This window comes from Silene latifolia, chromosome 9 (genome assembly GCF_048544455.1).
Source record: "Silene latifolia isolate original U9 population chromosome 9, ASM4854445v1, whole genome shotgun sequence".
NCBI lineage: Eukaryota > Viridiplantae > Streptophyta > Magnoliopsida > Caryophyllales > Caryophyllaceae > Silene > Silene latifolia.
Genome location: NC_133534.1, coordinates 44,805,961 through 44,827,367, shown reverse-complemented (window position 1 = coordinate 44,827,367; position 21,407 = coordinate 44,805,961). Strand labels below are relative to the sequence as shown.

The 21,407-nt window shown below is 42.9% G+C and overlaps 1 non-coding gene across 1 annotated transcript; it reads right to left on the bottom strand.

Moving 5' to 3' along the window:
- Nucleotides 1-2,898: 2,898 nt before the first annotated feature.
- On the bottom strand, nucleotides 2,899-3,005 carry LOC141602836 (small nucleolar RNA R71). Its single transcript, XR_012524744.1, has one exon. It is a non-coding gene; the product is annotated as a small nucleolar RNA R71 (small nucleolar RNA).
- Nucleotides 3,006-21,407: the final 18,402 nt, after the last annotated feature.

The window sequence follows — 21,407 nt, the reverse complement described above, 5'->3', positions numbered from 1 at the left end:
ATGTTGTCAGTACAATCCACATGAAAAACAAAATATTATAAAAAAGATGAAGTTATAAATAGTATATGAAAAAGATAATGTATCAAATCCATAATCAACTACTACAACTCAGGAACACGTTTAATTCCCATAGAAATAACGTGCCCTTCATGCTTATCAAAATTCAACGGTTTAGGGAGAGGGTCCGCGATGTTATCATCCGAAGCTATCTTGTCAATCACTATCTCTTCTTACTCCACGTAATCACGGATCAGGTGAGCTTTCCGATGTACATGTCTAGATTTGTTGCTAGACTTTGGCTCCTTAGCCTGGAAGATGGCACCTCTATTGTCACAATAGATGGTGATCGGGTCATTCGAACTAGGAACTATCGTAAGTCCTTGTAAGAATTGACGCATCCATATCGCTTCCTTAGCTGCTTGATGTGACCATAATTAGCGCATATTTAGTCCCCGAATTAGCTTTGTTCCCATGCTTTTTAGTGCATATTTAGGTCATTTATTGTCTTTAGTTCTTTGTTTTGCATATTCTTTGAGGTTTTGTGTCCTTGGTAGGAAAGGAGTGCAAACCTTGCATATTCATGGCAAAATGAGACTAAATTGATTGAATTCAATGACCAAGCATCAAGGAGAGACAAGATTAGAAGGCATTTGTACATACTATAGTAGATGGACAATGACGCGAAAGGATCCTTGCATCCCCGAGGAAATCCCCAAGGATTTTATGAAGGAAAGGAAGAAAAGAAGAAAGAAGTGAAGTCTGTCCCGAAAATCCGTGCGGATTGACAGGAAGACGCCCGTCCTCCACCTCCACAATCCGGCCGTCTTCTCCCAAAGACGCCCGGCAAAGAAGCCCAAGACGCCCGGATTCCCTTGAAGACGCCCGGGCAGACACTGCTGAATCCGGCCGTCCCGTGCCTAAGACGCACGGATTCCAAGACAACAAGATTTCGTTTCTTCAAGCTTCAATGAAAGACGCCCATCCTTCGAAAAATACCGGCGTTTCCCTGCTCAAATCTCAAAAGTGTAATTACTAGTTTAGCCCTTAGTTAACCCTAATGCATCCACCTAATTTCCACTATAAATACCCCATTAGTCTAATTAGAAGAGCATGTTCTTCTTATCAATTCTTAGAGTAGTTAATATCAATCAAATCTCTCTTTAGTTTTGTAATCAACAATTAATCAAGTTTTAATACAAGTTTTATTTCCTTAATCTCTCTTTTGTTCATCCTTTATTTTGGGTAATTGAAGATTATTTGGGTTATTATTGGGAGATTGACAACCTCTCAATCAAGCATCAAGTACTTCTTTTATTCTTTGCTTTATTATTGGAATCATTAGTAGGTATAATTCTCTTAATCCCTTTTTAATTATTGTTAATTACTTTCATTTATTCATCATGTTTTACTTTGTTGGTATGATTGACAACCTTGCTAGCATGATCAACATGATAATGAGTGAGTAGTGACCTAGCTAGGGTTAATGGGTAATTAGGGAAAACCAACATGGGGAATGATTCATGCTTAAATTAATATGTTTTCATGGTTTATTTGCTTGCTTGTTTTGATCTCAACTCATGCACATATTATGTTTGATGAAATGCGAGCCTATGAATCCTTGCATTTTTTACCCATCACCTATCTTTTCAATGAGACTTATAAGACATAAACCAACTCGAGTCTCATTAGACCATGCATGTTGTTGAGTAGGGAAGACTAAGTCGACTTGTAGGTGTTGTACAATCTAATCGATTCGGCTCCGGGACCCAAACTTTCCTAGGATTGTAAGATATAACCCAACTCAATCCATCACAACAATAATTGCTTGCTTATAATTTGAGAACATGTTTGTATGATCCATTCCCATGATTCCCCTATGACCCCATGATACCCTAGTGCTTTTTATCAATTGTTTACAACCCTTTCAATTCATCTTGCTTATTTACTTTCATTGCTATTTAGTTTAGTGACCTTCTACATCAACCCAAATTGTGACACCCCTAAGACACCACTAGTTTCAATAGAAATCTCATCTCAATTCCCGTCCCTTGGGATCCGACCTTTACTTGCCTCTTTACTAATTGTAGAGTTGTTTGTGAAGTTATAAATTGTGTTTTGGTCTAGGTGCTTCCAACGACAATTGTTCCGAAAAATAGAATATAGCTCTGAAATAGTCCGACCAAAAATGGCGCCGTTGCCGGGGACGGTGTTATCTTGATTTAGATTTTCTTATATTGTTATTAGTTGTGTCTTTCTTTGCCTTGAGGAAGTAAAACTCCTCAAGGTTTGTTCTAATTGTTTTCGAGTTGTTTGATATTTTGCATGTCTAGAAGGTCACAAGGTGATTTGTTAACTTTTGATCGTGAAATTGAAAGAACTTTGACAACCAATAGAAGACTTGCTAGGAGATATTTGAGAGGTATTAGTGAGGTTGTAGATATTCAACCAAATATTGAGTTCATCAACCCTTTTGCAAGAGAAGGTGAGGAGAACCCAACACAAAATACCACACAAAATCAACCCACAATGCCTAAGTTTTCATCACATTCCGTACCCACCGAGCAGAACCTACCCAATGGTACTCCCATACCACAACATTTGACCGGAAATTTTATTGCCAAATCCGCCTTTATCCAATTAGTCGAAAGGAGCCAATTTGGGGGGATGCCTAGTGAAGACCCTAATTCTCATATATAAACCTTTTGTGACTATTGTGATGCGATTTCTCAAACCGGTGTAACTCAAGACCAAATTCGATGGGTCTTATTTCCTTTTTCTCTAATTGGCACCGCGAAACAATGGTTGAAGGGCCTTGATAAGGCCACTCTCGGAATTGATTCTTGGAAGAAGTTGGCTCTAGCTTTCTATAAAAAATTCTACCCACCAGAAAAGACTAACATGCTAAGAGCTCAAATTACGAGTTTTAAGCAAAGGGATGAAGAATCTTTGTATGAAGCTTGGGAGCGGTTCAAGGGAATTTGTCGCTCATGTCCTCACCATGGACTTAGCGAGTGGTTCTTGGTACAACAATTTTGGAAGGGTCTATATGAAGATTCAAGAAACATTCTCAACATGGGATCAAATGGAATGTTCACCGAAGTTGATGACAATCAAACATGGAAAAAAATTGAGGAAATGGCGGTCCATAACTCACAATATAGTAGACCTCGCAAGGCTACTAGAGGAGGAAAGCATGAAGTGGACTCCGTTACTCAATTGGGTGCTCAACTTAGTGCTCACATTGATACAATCAATTTGAAATTTGAAAAATCTATGGCTAGACTTGAAGAAGCCTCAAAATCTCCAAAGCATCATGTTAATGCCATGACGGCATCCTCATCAATCCCAAGTGGGATATGTGAGAATTGTGAAACTTTGGGACATGACCAAAGTGAATGTAGGGGAACAAATGAACAAGTGAATGCTTTCCAAGCATACAAGAGTGGTACCCCTTATTCCAACTATTACAATGAGAACACCAAATTCCATCCAAATCTCTCATACAAAAGCCAAAATGTTAAAAACCCTCAAACAACATACACCCCACCTCCCATGAGAAACCAAAATCAAAGACCCTTTTACAACCAAAACCAAGGTTACCAAAATCAAAATCCATACAATAATCACCAAAATGACCAAGGTTTTGATGTTCAAAAAGCGGTCCTCCAAATGCAAAATAATCAACAAGAATTTTTCACTCAAATGCAAAAAGATAGTCAAGCAAAGGAAACCACCATCAACAACATCCTAGCTCACACCAAGATGTTGGAAACCCAATTGACTCAACTAGCATCTTCAAGCTCACAAAGACAAAAGGGGCAATTACCACCTCAAAGTAATCCCCCAAGACATGAAACGGTTAGTGCTATTCACTTGAGAAGTGGTACAAGGTATGAAGCACCGAAGAAGCAAGTTGAGGATGAGGTTGTGGAAGCTAGTGATAAGGAAGAAATTGTGCAAAACTCCAAGGATGGAGAATCATCAAAAGAAGAAATTTCAAAGAAAAATGAAGACAAGGTCAAGGAGAAGGAGCTCATTGTGATTAGACTTCCTTTTCCAAGTCGTCAAGCCAAGCCCAAATTTGATGACCAACTTGGAAAGTTTATGGAAATTGTGAAGAATTTGGAAGTCTCAATTCCTTTCACGGAATTAATCAATCACGTGTCGGCCTATGCGAAATACATGAAAGACATCCTCACGAAGAAGAAGTAGATCCGGAAGCTTGAGACTATCGCCTTCACTAAGGTGAGTAGTGCAATACTCCAAGGGAGTTCACCTCCAAAACTCAAGGATCCGGGAAGCTTCTCAATACCGTGTACCATTGGCGACACCACGATCAACAAAGCCTTATGTGATCTAGGGGCTAGTGTGAGTGTTATTCCGTACTCGGTGAGTAAAAGGTTGAGGATGGGAGAGCTTAAATGCACCAATATCACACTCCAAATGGTCGATAGATCGACGAAGACACCATTAGGGATACGGGAAGATGTTCCCGTACGAATTGGGAAGTTTTTCATCCCGGTGGACTTTGTCATTGTTGATATGGAAGAAGATTCCAACATTCCAATCATTCTAGGAAGACCTTTCTTACACACCGCGGGTGCGGTGATTGATGTAAAACATGGAGAGCTCACTCTAGAAGTGGGAGATGAGAGTATAACTTTCAATCTTGACAAGACTATGAGAGCTCCCCGTTTACATGAACCATGTTTCATGATTGATCATTATAGCCGGAAGGATGATAGGAAGAAGTCGGAACTCCAATGGAATAAGAAAATTGAAGATGCTCCATTCAAAGAGCAAGTGAATTGTGACAAAGAGAGCTTGCAAAGCTCACCAAAGTCAAGCAATGAAGAAGATGGCCTTATTGGCCAAGAAAAGAAAATGGGAAAATTGTCTCCATCAAATCAAGAGATTTTTAATGATCAACTTAATGAAGTTTGTGGTCTTTGGGACGACGAATTTGAAGGGATTTTCAATCCCTACATTGGTAATGCCATCGATCAAGACCGACAACAAGGGCCATGGTCTATTTAAGACCTTTATCATGACAATGAACAAGCTTTTGATTACTTTTTCAAGGTGTTGAGCAACATCAACAACACCTTGGACATGCCCCCTTGACATCTCATCAAGAATGAGAGTTTGGTGGAGTCCTCCCTAAACCACCATTTGTAAATATTTCTAACTCCCTAACTCGCATTTCAATTCTTGTATTGCATTCTTGTTATCTTTGGATTTTTATACTTTGATCAAGATAATTATCATGTTGAGAGAAGTGAGGGAGGGACTAATAATTTCGATTGATGTGTAGTGCTTTAGCTTAGTGTGGGGATAGCAATTGCCTAGGCTATTCATGCCTTAGTAGTGCCCCCACAATGAAGAACACGAGACTTTGAAGAATGGAAAAATGACAAGGGATATGCAAGGTACACGGATGGAACTGAATCCGGGTAAAAGGGGTTGAATCCGAGCGGTTTCAGAAGAATCCGTCCGTCTTCAGGAATCCGGGCATATTGGGCAGAAGACGCCCGTCCTTCTAAGTGTAGATACCTCATTTCTGCACCTCTCGCAAACCACCCGGTGATGATTGGGCCGCATGTTTGCTACGCGAAACGATTTGTGACAATTCGTAAGTTTATCGTCAAGTAATTGCTCAAATATTAATGTCTACCTCTTAGTTGTCATCTACGTGCCGATACGGTCGTTTTGACAGTAATTAGAGTACATTTGGAGTCCGGGCCTAAAACCGTCTTCATTTTCTGATAACCGTTAAATCTCGAGTCAGAATGTTCTGGAATGTTCCGGATATTTCTATTCCATATTTTACAAATATTTCACAATCTTTATCCTTTGGTAAACAATTTCCCGTAATATTCACATAAAATATTAAGGAAAACCAAATTATTCCGTCCTACCATAACTTAAACACGGAAATCTTTCTTCCGCAGGAGGAAATCACTTGGGAACAGACGCAGCAGGTGTTGCGCCTCTTCCAAGAGACGCAGTGGCTGCTGCGCCTCTTCCCAGGTCCTTTTCTGCGTAATTTTCGTATCTTTTTCATATCTTTCCGAGATTCACTTCCAAAGAGTCTCCGAAACCCTAATTCCTTCACGTGATTAGTATAAATTGGAGCCTTCCCTCCTCATATTTCTCACGCGAGTGTCCGCCCTTCTCTTCTCCCTTTGCATTCTAGTCCTTTGTTCTTACTTTTTGGCGTCTACGTGCTTGAACATTCGACCACGTAAGCTCGGATCCTTCTGAGTACCAGCCTCGTTTTGCATGACCGACCAATTTGACCAACTCCACATCAATCAACTTAATTAATCTAATCGTTTTCCTCTTACGAGGGCACTTTCGTTACATTCGCGTCGAGCATCACTAATCGATATCTTAGTCCTTCTCGTTTCGTCAAGCATGTAAGTCTGAGAGTGTGAATCTCTCTTTTATCATTGTATTTACTTTTTGTATCACTAATGTAAGATTTATGTCGAAAATACCAATTAAAACCGATTTCTAAAACCTTGTTTAAAACCCTTTTTTACGGATTTTCAGAAGACTAACCGTCGAGAAAGGACGCAGCAACTGCTGCGCCTCTTCGAAGGAGCGCAGTGTCTGCTGCGCCTCTTCGTGAGGCTGCCGCAGTTCCTGCTTCCTTTCTTCTTCCTTCGTCCTCTGTAATTCGTTGTTTGTTTTCGTTTGTTTTCGTTTGTTTCTTAATTCTTTGACATCAGAGCATATTAGTTTCATATGTATATTAATTATCATCTTTAACACGTTTTATTCATCATAAATCCGACTTAAATCCCTTATAATCTCATATTTGTGGTTTTCGTCATAAAATTCAATCCGGGTTGTAGAAATTCGATTTGTTCATATTGAGTTTCTGGAATTCGACCTTTGATATATTTTCATCTGTCTATTATGTTATTCGTCATTAATTTGTCATCAATTCATCTTGTTTAGTTTATTTCATTCATCCATGTCACTAATCAATCATTCTTTCATGTAAATAATCCGTCTTAATTCCGTCTTATCCGTGTTTTATTGTTTTATGACCATTAATCATATGTAATTAACCTACTAATCACTTTCATCCGAGTAAATAATTTAATCAATCATTAAATATACCAACGAGTATTAACAACACGCAATTCCGCTTCACGACCCGAAATTCGGTCGAAACAGAATGCGACAAAGAATCGGCTGCGCTATTCCAAGAGACGCAGCTCTGCTGCGCCTGTTCCGGGTTGAATTCTGTCCCTGAACTCCGTTTTTTGCCTTGACTTAGTTATTTAGCTTACGTATAATTAACTATTAATTGTATTATCACCTACTGACATGTGCGTTAATTCTTTCTTTTATTCGTTTTCTCAAATTATCCGTTTTGAAGGTATTTTCGACATGAATCGCCTAATCCATTGTAATTATTGTATTTTTTTCATTATTGTAATTTTCTTTATTGTATTTACCATTATTTCTTGTATCATTTGTATGTTTTCACATGTAATTGAACATTAAATCTTACTTCGACCCAATTGCTTGCTAATTACGTGTCAACCGACTTAGTTAATTTTCACATGTTAGGATTAAAACTTGGATGTTGCATTGCATGCATATAATCGACGATATATCAAGTATAAATGACTTCCCTAATCATTAGTAGAGGCCGCTATCGAGGCGGGCGGGATTAGGTGTTCGATCAAAAGAGCTTCCTAATACGTACCCTCACCTCTTACTCCAGATCTCCGTGAACACCCGTGTTCATTGGCATCCACGAGAGTCATTCTAGACATAGAATGCTAAGGGTAATGATTGCTTAGTGTTCATGTCTTTACTTTGTGTCTTGACATGACACGAGGTATTCAAACGGTTCCAATTTCCCATAAACATTGATGGCAACTCCAACAAAAATGCAAACGCTTGTTCTCTTCCTCCCAAGCACCTCCGTGGGCCCCCCACTGTCCACAGTTTGGCGACTCCGCTGGGGATAATACACTTACGTGTAGCCAAGGGTGAAACTTGAACAAGGTTAGGGAATAATTTATACAAGACAATTGTCGGTTTTCATAACTCGGTCTTCCTAGATCGTTTAATCGGCCTTCCTAGGCCCAACCCAACCCATTCGACCAATCGTCCCATCTAAACGGTCCTAATTCTTATTTGGGCCTAAGGATGGATAGCGATTGACGTCATCCATACCTTGATGCTTACTCTTGTTTATATCAAGGGCCTCCACTACTTGAGGAAATGGACTAGGAATCGGCCTTACTCTTGTTTGGTACGAGCCTCTCCACAGACTTCGGGTTTGATGGTTCGGTATGGCAACCCACCCTTTAAACCAAAACCCTTCTAAATGCACTCAGCATCCCGTTATAATGCTTGCATGAATGTTTGTACCTTACGTGATCACCATTTCTAAACAAAACCATGACGATTTTGCAAAAATCAAAACCTTCTTTTAATGAAAATTTCGAAAAAAATAGGCCATTGATTAGCGCAAAACCCAGTCAAAACTCTATCCATTTGTCGAGTCAAAATCCGGGTCACAAGCCCATTTCAAAACCTCACTTCGAGTCCACTCCTACAACTACACTATAGTTGACTAGGATACACATTTTCAAAACCTTGTCTTTTCTTCAAAGCTCACTCAACACAAGTGGCACACACCCACTTCACGAGTCAAAACATTTCTTCTTTTAGCAAGTGTGTTAGAATGGTCGATCGTGTTTTGATTCGTCATCGATCTCTTATCCAGTTTTCAAGATGCCTGGATCCAGCGAAACAAACCTCCACCAACTTCAAGATGGTAATGATCGAATCCTAGCCACGCTAGCCCGTATCCAAGATACCCAAGACCAAGTCCATGATCGCCTTGAGACCATCGAGGGACGGATCTATGCCGTAGAGGGAAGGTTGCCTCCCCATGAAAGTGAAGTAATAGGTGACTCCGCGGATGAATCCAGGGATGAAAATCCTACCATAGGAATAATTGTAGCTGAGAAAAGACTCCAATACTTAGAGGAGCAATTGATGTACCTTAAAGGGGATGACATTTATAGGGAGAAAAATCGTAAGTATGAAGCCGTCAATTCCAAATTGCCAACCAACTTCAATATGACGGATATCCCTAAATTCAAGGGGCACGAGAACCCTTTGAACCACATCCGTGTCTTCAAGGATTACATGTCTATCAAAGGCATCAAACCCGAGATGTTCTTAAGGATCTTTCCTTCATCTCTTGACACCATCCCGAAACAATGGTTCTACTCCTTAGAACACAAGAAGGTCGCTACTTGGGAAGATGCCGCAATCGAGTTTTCTAAACAATATGCGGAGAATGCCGAGATCCAAGTTAACATGTGCACTCTAGAGGTTCTTACCCAAAATGACAAAGAAGGATTCACCGACTTCCTGAGTAGGTGGAGGAAGACTAGTACCCAACTAGTTGAACGCCCGGATGAGGCTACCCTTGTGGAGAAGTTTGTGGACAATCTCAAGCCCATCTATGCCAATCATTTGAGATACCAAAATATCAAAACTTTCAAGGACTTAACCGTACTAGGGACAAGGATTGAAGATGACATCCGTAAAGGACTCTTGTCCAAAACAGTAGGTCGAGGATATCAAGGCTCAACAAGTCGTTCATACGGCTCCACTAGCAAGACTGATGAAGTTAACCTCCTCGAGCCATCCAAGAAAACTACTCCACCAAGGAAATTCACAAATCTTGGGGACACTTATTCCATCGCTCTAAAAAGGTTAATGAAGCAAGGCAAACTCCAACCCATTGGGCCTACTCCCGAACCCGAAAGGAAATCCAAATTCTGGGACGAGAACTCGTACTGTGAACACCATAGGGGCAAGGGGCACGACACAGAAAAATGCTACAAGTTGAAAAATGTGCTTCAAGACATGATTGAAGATGGTCGATTGCCAATACCGCCGGGAGGTAAACCCAACAACACTCAGAATGCTCTTGGAGTTCTAGTGATTACAAGTGACGAATCTACCTTAGATTGCTCACACCTCATTTCTCCAATCGAAGATGAAATCCATGCAATCGAGAATGAATGGTTCTATTCTACTATCTCTCCTACCATTTCCGATTTCATCACATGGGCAAGAAGTGTGGATAGACAAGTTTGGGAATAAGGAAATATGGTGACAACTTTACGCAATCCCAACGCAACACCCAAAGAGCATATGCCACTGACCTTTTCTCAAAATGCTACTATGGAAGAAATAGTCGCCGTGGTAGATAAACTAGTCGATCAAATCATACGACTAGAGGATGAAATCATGAGAATGAGGAAACTAGCTACAATCAATGGGGTTTGGGCTGACGATGATGAAGACGAGTACCTCATAGAGAACTCCCTAGTCAAGGAAATAGTCCAAAACGGTGAAGACCAGGATGTGGACCACCTAACTCGCTCGGGTCGTCCATATCAAAGCACTACTCAAAATGGACCAACCAACGTTGTCACATCAAATGATAACGAAGAGGACTCCACTGACCATTTGCTCAAGCAATTACAGAAGACAAAGGCTGATCTTTCAGTCTGGCAATTAATAGCGAGCTCATTCCCACATCGCCAAGCTTTACTGCAAGCTTTGGCCAAACTAAATGTAGCACATAACTCGACACCCGAAGATGTAGTCAACTTGGTCTTCCAAGAATCACCAAAGCTAAGTAATCCTATTACTTTCTCGCATTTAAGATTTGCCACCTTTTGGCGCTAGTCACAATTTAGCTCTTTACATAACTGTAATTTGTCTAAAGAAGAACGTGCCAATGACCTTGGTAGATGATGGCTCCGCGGTCAACGTCATACCCCTCAAAACGACATACAAATTAGGCATGAAAGAGTCGGATTGGACCCCTACCAATCAAGGTGTGCGTGCATATGATGGTACGCGACGAAAGGTCGTAGGACTTGTTAACCTAACCATAGCCACAGGGCCAATTGAACGAAAGGTTAACTTCTAAATAGTGGACATCGAAGCTTCCTTCAACATACTTCTAGGAAGACCTTGGATTCACGCTCCCAAAGCGGTAACATCCACCCTCCATCAAAAGATCAAGATCCCACTAAATGGCAAAGTAGTGACGATCACTTCGTCACCCATCAAGGCAATAATCGAAAAGCAGTCAAACAATCGAGTCCTTGCAGATCCCGTATATGAACTTGGGGGCTTCCAAAGCATAAGTGTCATAGAAAGCGAATTGGCACCCTTATACTATGATCCGTACTCCAACTTGGTGGTCAACCACATGCTCAAAACCCAGGGATACTTCCCTGGAATGCCTTTGAACCCTACCCGAAGAAACACCTTCGCATCATACAAGGAAGGCAATTCAAAAAGGATACCACTTGGACTAGGGTACAAACCCACCAAAGAAGAGGTTTTCGATATGCTCGCTCAAATCCAAAACCGTAAGCATATAGGAGTCCAAATGCGACCCTATCTCCCTACCCTAAATGGGTACTTTGCTAAGGAAGGAAGTCTAGAACTCTTTCACAGATTTCCCGAGCCTTGGCATTATCTCGAGAGGAAGCTAGCCGGAATCGAGATCTTTCATGATTGCTACTTCATCCCTCCAGAAACGGTTCCTACCGTCAAAACCCGTCAAGCACCTTGCTTAGACGAACAAGCTGTTAGCCTATTGTTTGGAGAAGATCGATTTGTAGGGCCGCGCAGGATGAGATCATTACCATGATACTTCAAGACGATCGTTTCAACCCCACCGCGTTAATCACAGAAACCAACGCAAGTCAACAGAAAGGATGGAGAAAATCAATCAAATGGACCAACAATCAAGGAAGACTCTTCAAGCTCACCACTGGAGAAGGAGAGATGTTCAAAGGAGAACCGGAAGACGATGAGTTCGAGTCGGAGTCGGAGTCAGAGTCGGAGTCTAGAGAAGTCATTAGAGAGTCTCCTCCTGTCGTCATCCCTACTCCCTTTGTTTCTCCTAGCTTAGCCTCGAGTAGTCACAGTAGTTCGGGAAATGTCCCAACCACTGTCCCTTTGCCGCCACTGACCATGGATCAGTTGGCTTCTTTGTTTCAACTTTACTCAAACTTTAATATGAATAAATCAGGTTCTGCTTACTCTTTGTGTTATCTTGAGTGCAATTTTGTTTACGATGATACTGAGGATGACCAAGACCCAGACTCGATCGAAATACCTCCCTACGTAGCCAAATAAATACTACAGGAAGGGGATGGGGGACCAGTAATAGAGGACACCGAACCCATCAATGTAGGAACCGAACTAGAACCTCAAGAACTTAGGATAGGGACTACCTTGAGCTCTACCGAAAGGGCCGATTTCATAGACCTCCTAAACGAATTCAAAGATGTTTTCGCTTGGTCCGACAAAGACATGCCAGGGATCGACAGGGATATCGCCGAACATAGAATCCCGATTAAGCCGGTTTCAAACCTAAAAATGAAGCTTCGACGAATGAGAACAGAATGGGCTCTCAAGATTAAGGAAGAAGTTGACAAGCAATTCAAAGCCGGGTTCATCAAAGTTTCCGAGTATTCTGACTGGGTAGCCAACATAGTACCCGTACCCAAAAAGGATGGGAGAATCCGTGTTTGTGTTGATTTCAGGGACTTAAACAAAGCAAGTCCTAAAGATGACTTCCCTCTACCGCACATTGACATATTGGTGGACAATACTGCAGACCACGCATTACTATCCTTCATGGATGGGTATACAGGTTATAATCAAATTAAGATGGCCATAGAAGACATGCATAAGACCGCCTTTGTCACTCAATGGGTAACCTATTGCTACACGGTCATGCCATTCGGATTGATCAACGCCGGAACTACATATCAACGCACCGCAACTACACTCTTACATGACATGATGCACAAAGAAGTTGAGGTATACGTAGACGACATGATTGTAAAATCCAAAGATAGAGAAGGGCATATTGCGAACCTTCGCAAATTTTTCACAAGGCTACGAAAGTACAACATGAGGCTCAATCCTCAGAAATGCACATTCGGAGTAACATCTGGCAAACTCCTGGGATACGTCGTTAGCCAACGAGGTATAGAAATAGACCCTTCCAAGATCAAGGCTCTGATCGAAATGCCACAACTTCAAACAAAAAAGAAGTCGAGGATTTCCCGGGAAAAGTGCAATATATAAGTCGATTCATATCGAAACTCACCATGATTTGCGAGCCTATCTTCAAGAAACTCAAGAAAACGGATCACACCATGTGGGATGATGATTGTCAGAAGGCATTTGACCGAATCAAAGAGATATTGGCTAAACCACCAGTGCTCATGCCACCACAACGAGGTCAACCTCTTGGTTTATATCTCACAGTAACCGAAACAGCCATGGGTTCCATGCTAGCTCAAACCGTAGGAAGTGAGGAAAGAGCTATCTACTACCTTAGTAAGAAGTTCTTGGAGTACGAGTGCAAATACTCAAAGCTCGAAAAGACATGCCTCGCTCTTGTGTGGGCAACGAAGAAGCTACGCCATTACATGCTTAGCTACTCCGTCAAAATATACTCCAAAATGGATCCAGTCAAATACCTCTTCGAGAAGCCCGTCTTCAATGGACGCCTAGCAAGATGGACTTTGATGCTCTCAGAATTTGACCTCAAATACGTGCCTCTGAAAGTAATAAAAGGGCGCGTCATTGCCGAATTCTTCGCAGAAAATCCCATCAATGACGCACAAACGATAGACACTTGGTCATTTCCAGACGAGGATATACTCCAAACTGACGTAGACTCCTGGGACCTTTATTTTGATGGAGTATCAAACTTAAGAGGATTTAGAATAGGAGTGTTGCTCATTTCTCCTGAAGGCGAGCATACACCAATTGCTGTCAAACTCGACTTCGAGGTGACAAATAATGATGCAGAATACGAAGCTTGTCTCATTGGACAACAAGCGGCAGTGAGCTTAGGCATTAAAAACCTCCGAGTACATGGAGATTCATCCCTGATCATCAACCAAGTTACGGGATCTTGGAAAATTCGAAGCGAGAGCCTAGCACCTTATCAAGCCAGAATAGACCAAGTTGCCCAATTCTTTGATCACGTGACGTATCTACACCTACCTCGGGAAGAAAATCAATTCGCAGACGCTCTTGCGAAACTTGCGTCTTTGATTAATATGCCAGATCACATGGTGGAAATGCCTTTGTGCATCGAACGACGGTCAGAGCCGGCTTATGTCCACCAAATCTTCGATGAAGAGGAAATCGCACAGGAACCCTGGTTCCAAGCAATCCTGATATGGACAAAAGGGGACAACATGCTACACGCCTACTAGCTTCCCAATACGTTCTCATGCAAGGAGAGTTATACAAAAGAACACCTCTTGGTGTAATCCTACGTTGCCTTAATCATTCACAGGCGCGGAAAGTGATAGAAGAGGTCCACGATGGAGAATGCGGTCCTCACATGAGTGGGCCCATGATGGCAAATAAAATCACACGTTTGGGATATTATTGGACCACAATGGAATCCGATTGCATCAAATACGTAAGACATTGCCACAATTGCCAAATCTTCGGGAATGTACAACATGTCCCTCCTTCATTGCTCTATACAATGACATCTCCTTGGCCATTTTCTGCTTGGGGAATTGACATAATCGGAAGATAACCCCAGTAGGACAGGAGGTCACCGCTTCATCCTAGTGGCAATCGACTATTTCACCAAATGGGTAGAAGCAGCTTCCTACACCAGTCTCACGGCTAAAAATGTAGCAAATTTCATACAAAACAACATCATTTGTCGATACGGTTGCCACACGAGATCATTAGTGATAATGGATCACATTTCCAAGCTGAGACTGAGCAATTGCTAGCCAAGTATAAAATTAGGCATCATCACTCTTCGCCCTATAGACCACAGACTAACGGCGCGGTAGAGGCGGCAAACAAGAATGTTGTCACGATTCTCAAGAAAATGATTGACAACTATCGAGATTGGCCAAGTAAGATACCCTTTGCTTTATAGGGGTATTGTACATCTGTTAGGACGCCCACTGGGGCTACTCTTTTCTATTTGACTTACGGCATGGAAGTCGTACAACCAGTCGAGCTAGAGATACCATCCTTGCGCATCTTACTCGAAAGTCAAATCCCAGAAGCCGATTGGAAAAGGGATAGATATGAAGAACTCATCCTCCTGGATGAACGTAGGCTACGCGCCTTGCATAATGTACAAACATATCAAGCACGTATCAAACGAGCTTTCAACAAAAGGGTTAGGCCAAGGAACATCAAGGAAGGAGACTTAGTACTTAAATCGGTTAGAGCTCTTCTACCTGTCGACCCACGGGGAAAATTCAAACCTAATTGGGCCGGACCATTTCTAGTCAAATCCATACTTCCAGGGGGTGCGGTTAGAATCACAGACCTAGACGGGAATGAGTTTTCAATCCCAACAAACCTTGACCAACTAAAGCGGTACTATGCCTAGAATAGAAACAAAAACGCGCCTCGCGTAACCTCACGTGACGCTCTTGTGGCACTAAATAAACGGCCCCTGGCCAAGCTAAAATAAGCTAATGTCACTGTGCTCTTGCATTTTGACAAATTTGTCATCCTCATATCATCAAATAAACTAAATTTGCACCTCCAGAGTAAGCAAAAAGCTCATGCTTAGAACAATTATTCTTTTACATTTACTCGAACTACGCGCAAGGGTTTGATTTCATTTTTTTAAGTGAATACGTAGGCAATCCTTCACAGGATACAACCTATTATATTTAAAATGTAAATAGAAGGACATTTGCATTGCATTTGGAATTCGACAAGGATAATAAATAGAAAATCAAAACGGTTTCATAACCATTTAACCTTTTTTTTTCATTTTCTAATAATAATAGTACACTACATAATAAAAATAGAATAGGCTAGGATTCTAAAAACCCCACCTTTTTTTATCACAACAATAAAATAATAATAATAATAACAAATAATAAATAAAGACTCGGGCTATTCCTCCATCTTCCCTTTGCCCTTGTCATTCTTGTCATATTTCTTGTCACGGCCTCGAGCCGGACGCTCTTGCGCCACTTCGGACCTGATAACCAAAGGTCTTTCTCGAGGCCTAGACTTTCCATTCTTGCCAACCACCATCTCTACGACAAGAGAGGTCTTCGGTTTCTTCGAAGGATGAACGACTCGAAACCCGGCTTCTTCCTCTCCCTCAGTCAAATGCTTCTCTTTTTCTTTCTCTACTTCGCGCACCTTGTAGTCAACGGGCTCGCGCTTCCTCAATCTCTCGCGCTCTTCCGGAGTAGTAGCTTTCCTCCATCGCAGATAAGAATCCGACACCCACAAGGCATTTGCAGAAGAGCTCAAGAACCATACATTTCTTTGAGCCCATTTAATGGCCCACTCTCTTGGCTTTACAGTAGTAAGCGCCACGAATCTGCGGGACGAAGATTCAAGCTTCGGGATTGTCTGTTTCAGTCCCACCTGTCTCATCAGCCTCTCCGGGAAGATGCACACCATAAATTCCAAGCCAGGAATGCGCACGGACCGAGTAGGATCCGAAGAAGATACTCCAGTGACAGATTTGAGATGCCACCACGGCACAATCCACCTAATCAAGGGACCATCATCGCTCTTCAGTTTGTTCTCCCAATAATTGCAGACTCGGGTGAAATCCACCATGTAAAGCCTAGTCCTCATTGCAATGGAACGAGCATGATAGGATGGAACATGAACTGGGGGCTCGATCAATCGGAGCCATTCCATAAGCCAAACCTACCAAAAGCGGGTATTAGACATAAAAAAAAAAAAACGAAAAAAAAAAAAAGAAAAAAAAAAAGACGAAAAAAAAAATGTGTCTTTTACCTGCAAAATGACGGGACTTCCCAAATACGTTAGGTCACGATTGGCTTTCCTATTATCCAAGCCCAACATGATCTCTCCTAAGCATAAACAAGCTGGGCTCCTGCGTAGCTCCATTTGCTCAACAAGGCCCAGAAGACGGGGATCACCTCTCAAGTCTTCATCAACATGCCCTTGGAAGACATACACATGCAACAAGCAAAAACCAAATGCCTTCCGCCTAGCAACATAAGAAACGGTGGGGTCGGCCCTGTTGATGAATCGATCTATGAAGTCCAACATTCGCACTCCCTTCGAAGTCACTAGACGATCCACCTCAAGTCTAGTCAACCCAAGTAAGTCTCTAAATTTGCTCTTGTACCCTTGCGAAGTAGAAGGAATGGCAGGCAAATGTTCAGGGTCCCACCCACCAATAGCGGCAATTTCTTCAAGAAATGGGCAAATATCTCCTCCAGGAAACGCAAAAACATGGTAATTCGGGTCCCAATAGTCAAGACAAGCATCCAAGAACGGTTTGACAACCTTGATGAGTTTTAAACTCAACAACGACCCAAGATTATAGGCACCCATATCATATTTCTCCATGTTCGAAAATTCGTTGGTCCATTCCTTCAAGCGAGCCTCCAAAGTATTCATGATGAAGAGTTTATTTTGAAAATTTTATGTAATAAGACGAAGAAGAGACGGAAGAATTGTATGAATAAAAGCCCCATCGACGTTTCTATTTATACTAATTTCTGTTTCCAAAAATCTGCCAGAACAGAACCACATGGGAACAGGCGCAGCACATGCTGCGCCTCTTCAAAGAGACGCAGCTCATGCTGCGCCTCTTCCTCAGCTCAACTTCTGTGATTTTCCGCGTTGGATCTTTCCTAATTCCATGACGAATAATTTCCTATTCCTACGGGTTATTGTTTTGGTAAATACGTGAAAATTACCATGTTTCAGGTTTCCTAATCCCACGGGCACGCATTTCGAGACGACATCAACATTTTCGTCATTTTACCACGTTTGCACATTTTCATTTTAGGAAATAATTTTCATTTTCTTAATTCATTTTAGGAAATAATTCTCATTTCGATTTACATTTATTTATTTCATTTCTTATAACTTATAGATTTATGTTTTTTCTTTTTTTAGGGGGTAACCCTCCCTACCGTCCGGTCATTTCAGGCAAATTTTTGCAAATTTTTGCATTTTTTTGAGTCTTTCGTTTTGCGCTAATTAAAAGCCATATGTATATACAAATGTATGTTTTGCGTGATTTCTATGTAAATTTCGGCGGCATGACGGCATAAACCATCATCTACCAAACCTGTTCAAAACTAACTGCGCAGTACAAGCAATGCAACCCAAAGAAAGAAAGGCACTCGTGGCCATCGTATATACAACCAAAAAGGGAAATGTACAACAAACTGGGGGCTCGAGCCCCGAACAAAGTCCAACATGTTCAAAATAAAGGTCCAAATGTACAAATACGGCCAACAAACAAACAAAAACTGCACAAAACTACTGCTGGTCGCCCTCCAGCTCTGCAACCCTTGCTGCAAGAGCGGCAATCTCGGCGTCTCGAACCTCGAGCTCCCTCAACAAGCGAGCTGTCTCCTCCCGAGACTGGGTCAACTCTCGCTCCAGCTCGCGGTCACCCTGTAAACAACAAAATTGGCTCATGTCAATCGTTTCAAGAAAAATCGGAAAATCAAAATTCAAAAATAGAACAGCCACAAGGTTCATACCTGACGGCCTCGACCGCCGATAAGTGCCTCGACGGCAGTAGCTCGCAGCCGGTTGGCCACCCTCCATAACACCACGAACCGAGACGGCGCGATCTGCATTTTCAAAAAGAAGTTCTCAATAATTGAACAAACTCAATCAAATGTGTTCTTACACAAAAATCACGCAAAATTAGAGGTTTACCCTCCGAATCAGATGCTGCCAGTCGTCCAGGCCAGCATCCGTCACAGCCACGTCAAAGTCACGCAGCTCGGAGATCGTCGTCCTCCAAGTCGCGTCAGTGTACTCGAGGGTCTCGGGGTACTCTGGGGGCTCGATGCCCGCCGCCTCAACCTCCTGTAAAACAAAATGTTGCTCATTAACCGATGATCTTTCATCATAGTTCTCAAAAAAAATCAAATAAAGAGAAAAGAAAAAAAAAGCTCACCACTACCGGCCAGTACGCCAGCCTCCCGTAGAGGAACGCCGAGTAGTCCTCGCCAGGAAGAAGGAGGGCGTCACCACTAGCGCCAGCCAAGTCCGCCTCCCTCTCTGCCTCAGAAGGCTCCCGGAACATCGTCCTAGGAGGATCGATGGGAACCGTCAACACGTCCCGAGAGCACTGACGAGCCAAATGCTCGCCCAAGTACCACACAGGACCCATCGACGTCCTCAATAGCAGCCGGCTCGAGCTCCTAGGTCGAAGGATCTCAGCCACAAAAGGAGGCACGTCAGCGTACTCCGCCCAAGGCATGGGCACCCACTGGGACAAGATAAACAAAGGAATAATTCTTATGATCAATATAAAAGCAATATAGAAGCAAATGAATATAAATGAGATGCTTACGTTGTCTAGCTGAAGAGCGTTCACATCCCGCCGGTAGACACCGTGAGAAGAACGCTTGCTCTTCGTCCTGCACATCACCCAATCCCTCACCACGGGATAGGCCTTCTCCAGCGGCTCCGTCCTCTTGGGCACGAGGCCCGGGAAGTAGGAGTACACCCACGCCTGCGAGGCAAGATAGTCAATGACGATCTTTCGTAAATTGGTAAGGAAAAGAATTGATTTTGATCTAAATGAAAGTTCATACCTCCAACAGTAGTCCAGGTCCGACAGCGCCAGGAGAAGTCCCCTTCTCCATCAACCCCGGACGAACCATGGCCCTCATGAAGCGGATGAGGACCGCAAAACCAGTAGTGACCCAGTCCCAACGCCCTAAAGAGCTCAGGTCAGAAAGGAAGGGAAGAAGCTTCGTCGACAGCCTCTCGCCCTTGTCTCCGAGGTAAATCGAAGACAGAAACCACCAGAGCCACAAACGAACCCTCTCTCGCCACCAGACAGGGAGGAGGAGCCGTCTCCCTCCCATCAATCGTCACCAGCGCCGGGATCTTTCCCACAAAGTAGTCTCGAACGTAGGAGCTGGGCACCAAACCCGGCACGGTGACAGCCCTCGGCGACAAGTTCCAGCCGATCAAACCCCTAGCCTCGGCCGAGTCCACCCTCATGGCAGTCTCCGGCCACTCCACAACCTCAGTCCCACACGGCAGACCAGAAATCATGCCGTAGTCCTCCAGAGTGACTCCCACCTCACCAAAAGGCATGTGAAACGTGGAAGTCCTATCCCAGAATCGGTCCAAGAAAGCGCGGACCAGGCTAAGGTTAGCCTGCAGCTTCCTCTTCGCGATACCCCTCCAGGCCTGCACCAAAGAACTGAACGCTCCGCGCTCGATCATGGCGCGCTCCTCCGCCGACAGCCGCTCGTAGTACTCCATCGCTGTCGTGTAGCCCGAGAATGACCTGATGTTCCCGGCCTCCTATTATGATTTGAAACAAAAGTTATCTTTAGTTTTGAATGAAAATGGGGAGAGATATGAACAAATGAATGAAAGAAGATGGATGATGAGTAGTGAATTCCTATTTACCAAACTCTTCACCGTCCTGTAGGACAGGTGACCCTCTGCAGCCCACAAAGAAGTGCTACTCTCCCGTGTCTCGGCCACGCAGAGCTCCCCTCAGCTGACGACCTCCTCGTCCAACGTTGGCCCATCTCGAGGCCTCCTCCTCCTCGACAGCCTCCTCCTCATGGACCTCATTCCCAGCAGCTATCACCGCGGCGGTGAAGGCCTGCTCAAAAGCCTCCTCTAAGTAGAAGCCTCGTCACCTGCAACATTAAAGCAAATTTAGGCCGCGTCACGTGACGACAAGCCTTAGTTAAGGGATTTTCGAACCTTCGGAAGCCCTGAAACCGCTCTTTTCTCGCCATCTTTGGCCGTATTCTCACAAACCCGATCACTCATGTGGTAATTTGGGTCAAGTCAAGCCTAATTTGAAGCCTAGTTTTGGGTTCGAGTCGAAATTTCGGCAGCATTTCGTTATAACGGCGGCGATTATGCCCTAGAAAAGTGTCCTGAAAAAGCTGTCACAAACCAAAATTCCGAGATGGTAGGAAGTTTACCCATCATCCAAGGATCCCAAATATCAAGTTTCATCGCAAATGGGCAATCCTAAGGCTATTTTCGAAGCAATTTACGGTTTAGCTGTGAAACTGTCTCAAATTTCACTCAAAGACTCAAAAACTCAACGAAAATTCGAGACAAATACATGGTTATGTTCCTTATATTACCAATTATCCATTTCTAATGTCAATTTGACAGGGCAAATGCATTTGGGGGAAAAGCCCCAAATTTTCGATCAATTGGGTCATAAACCCTAATTTTTCCGATCCAAAATTGGACAAATACCGAAGATTAATGCAAGAATGAGACACATACCTCGATTAGTCATGATTAAAGCAAGCTTTTGGATCAAACCTTGGCGGAAATGGTGAAGATTT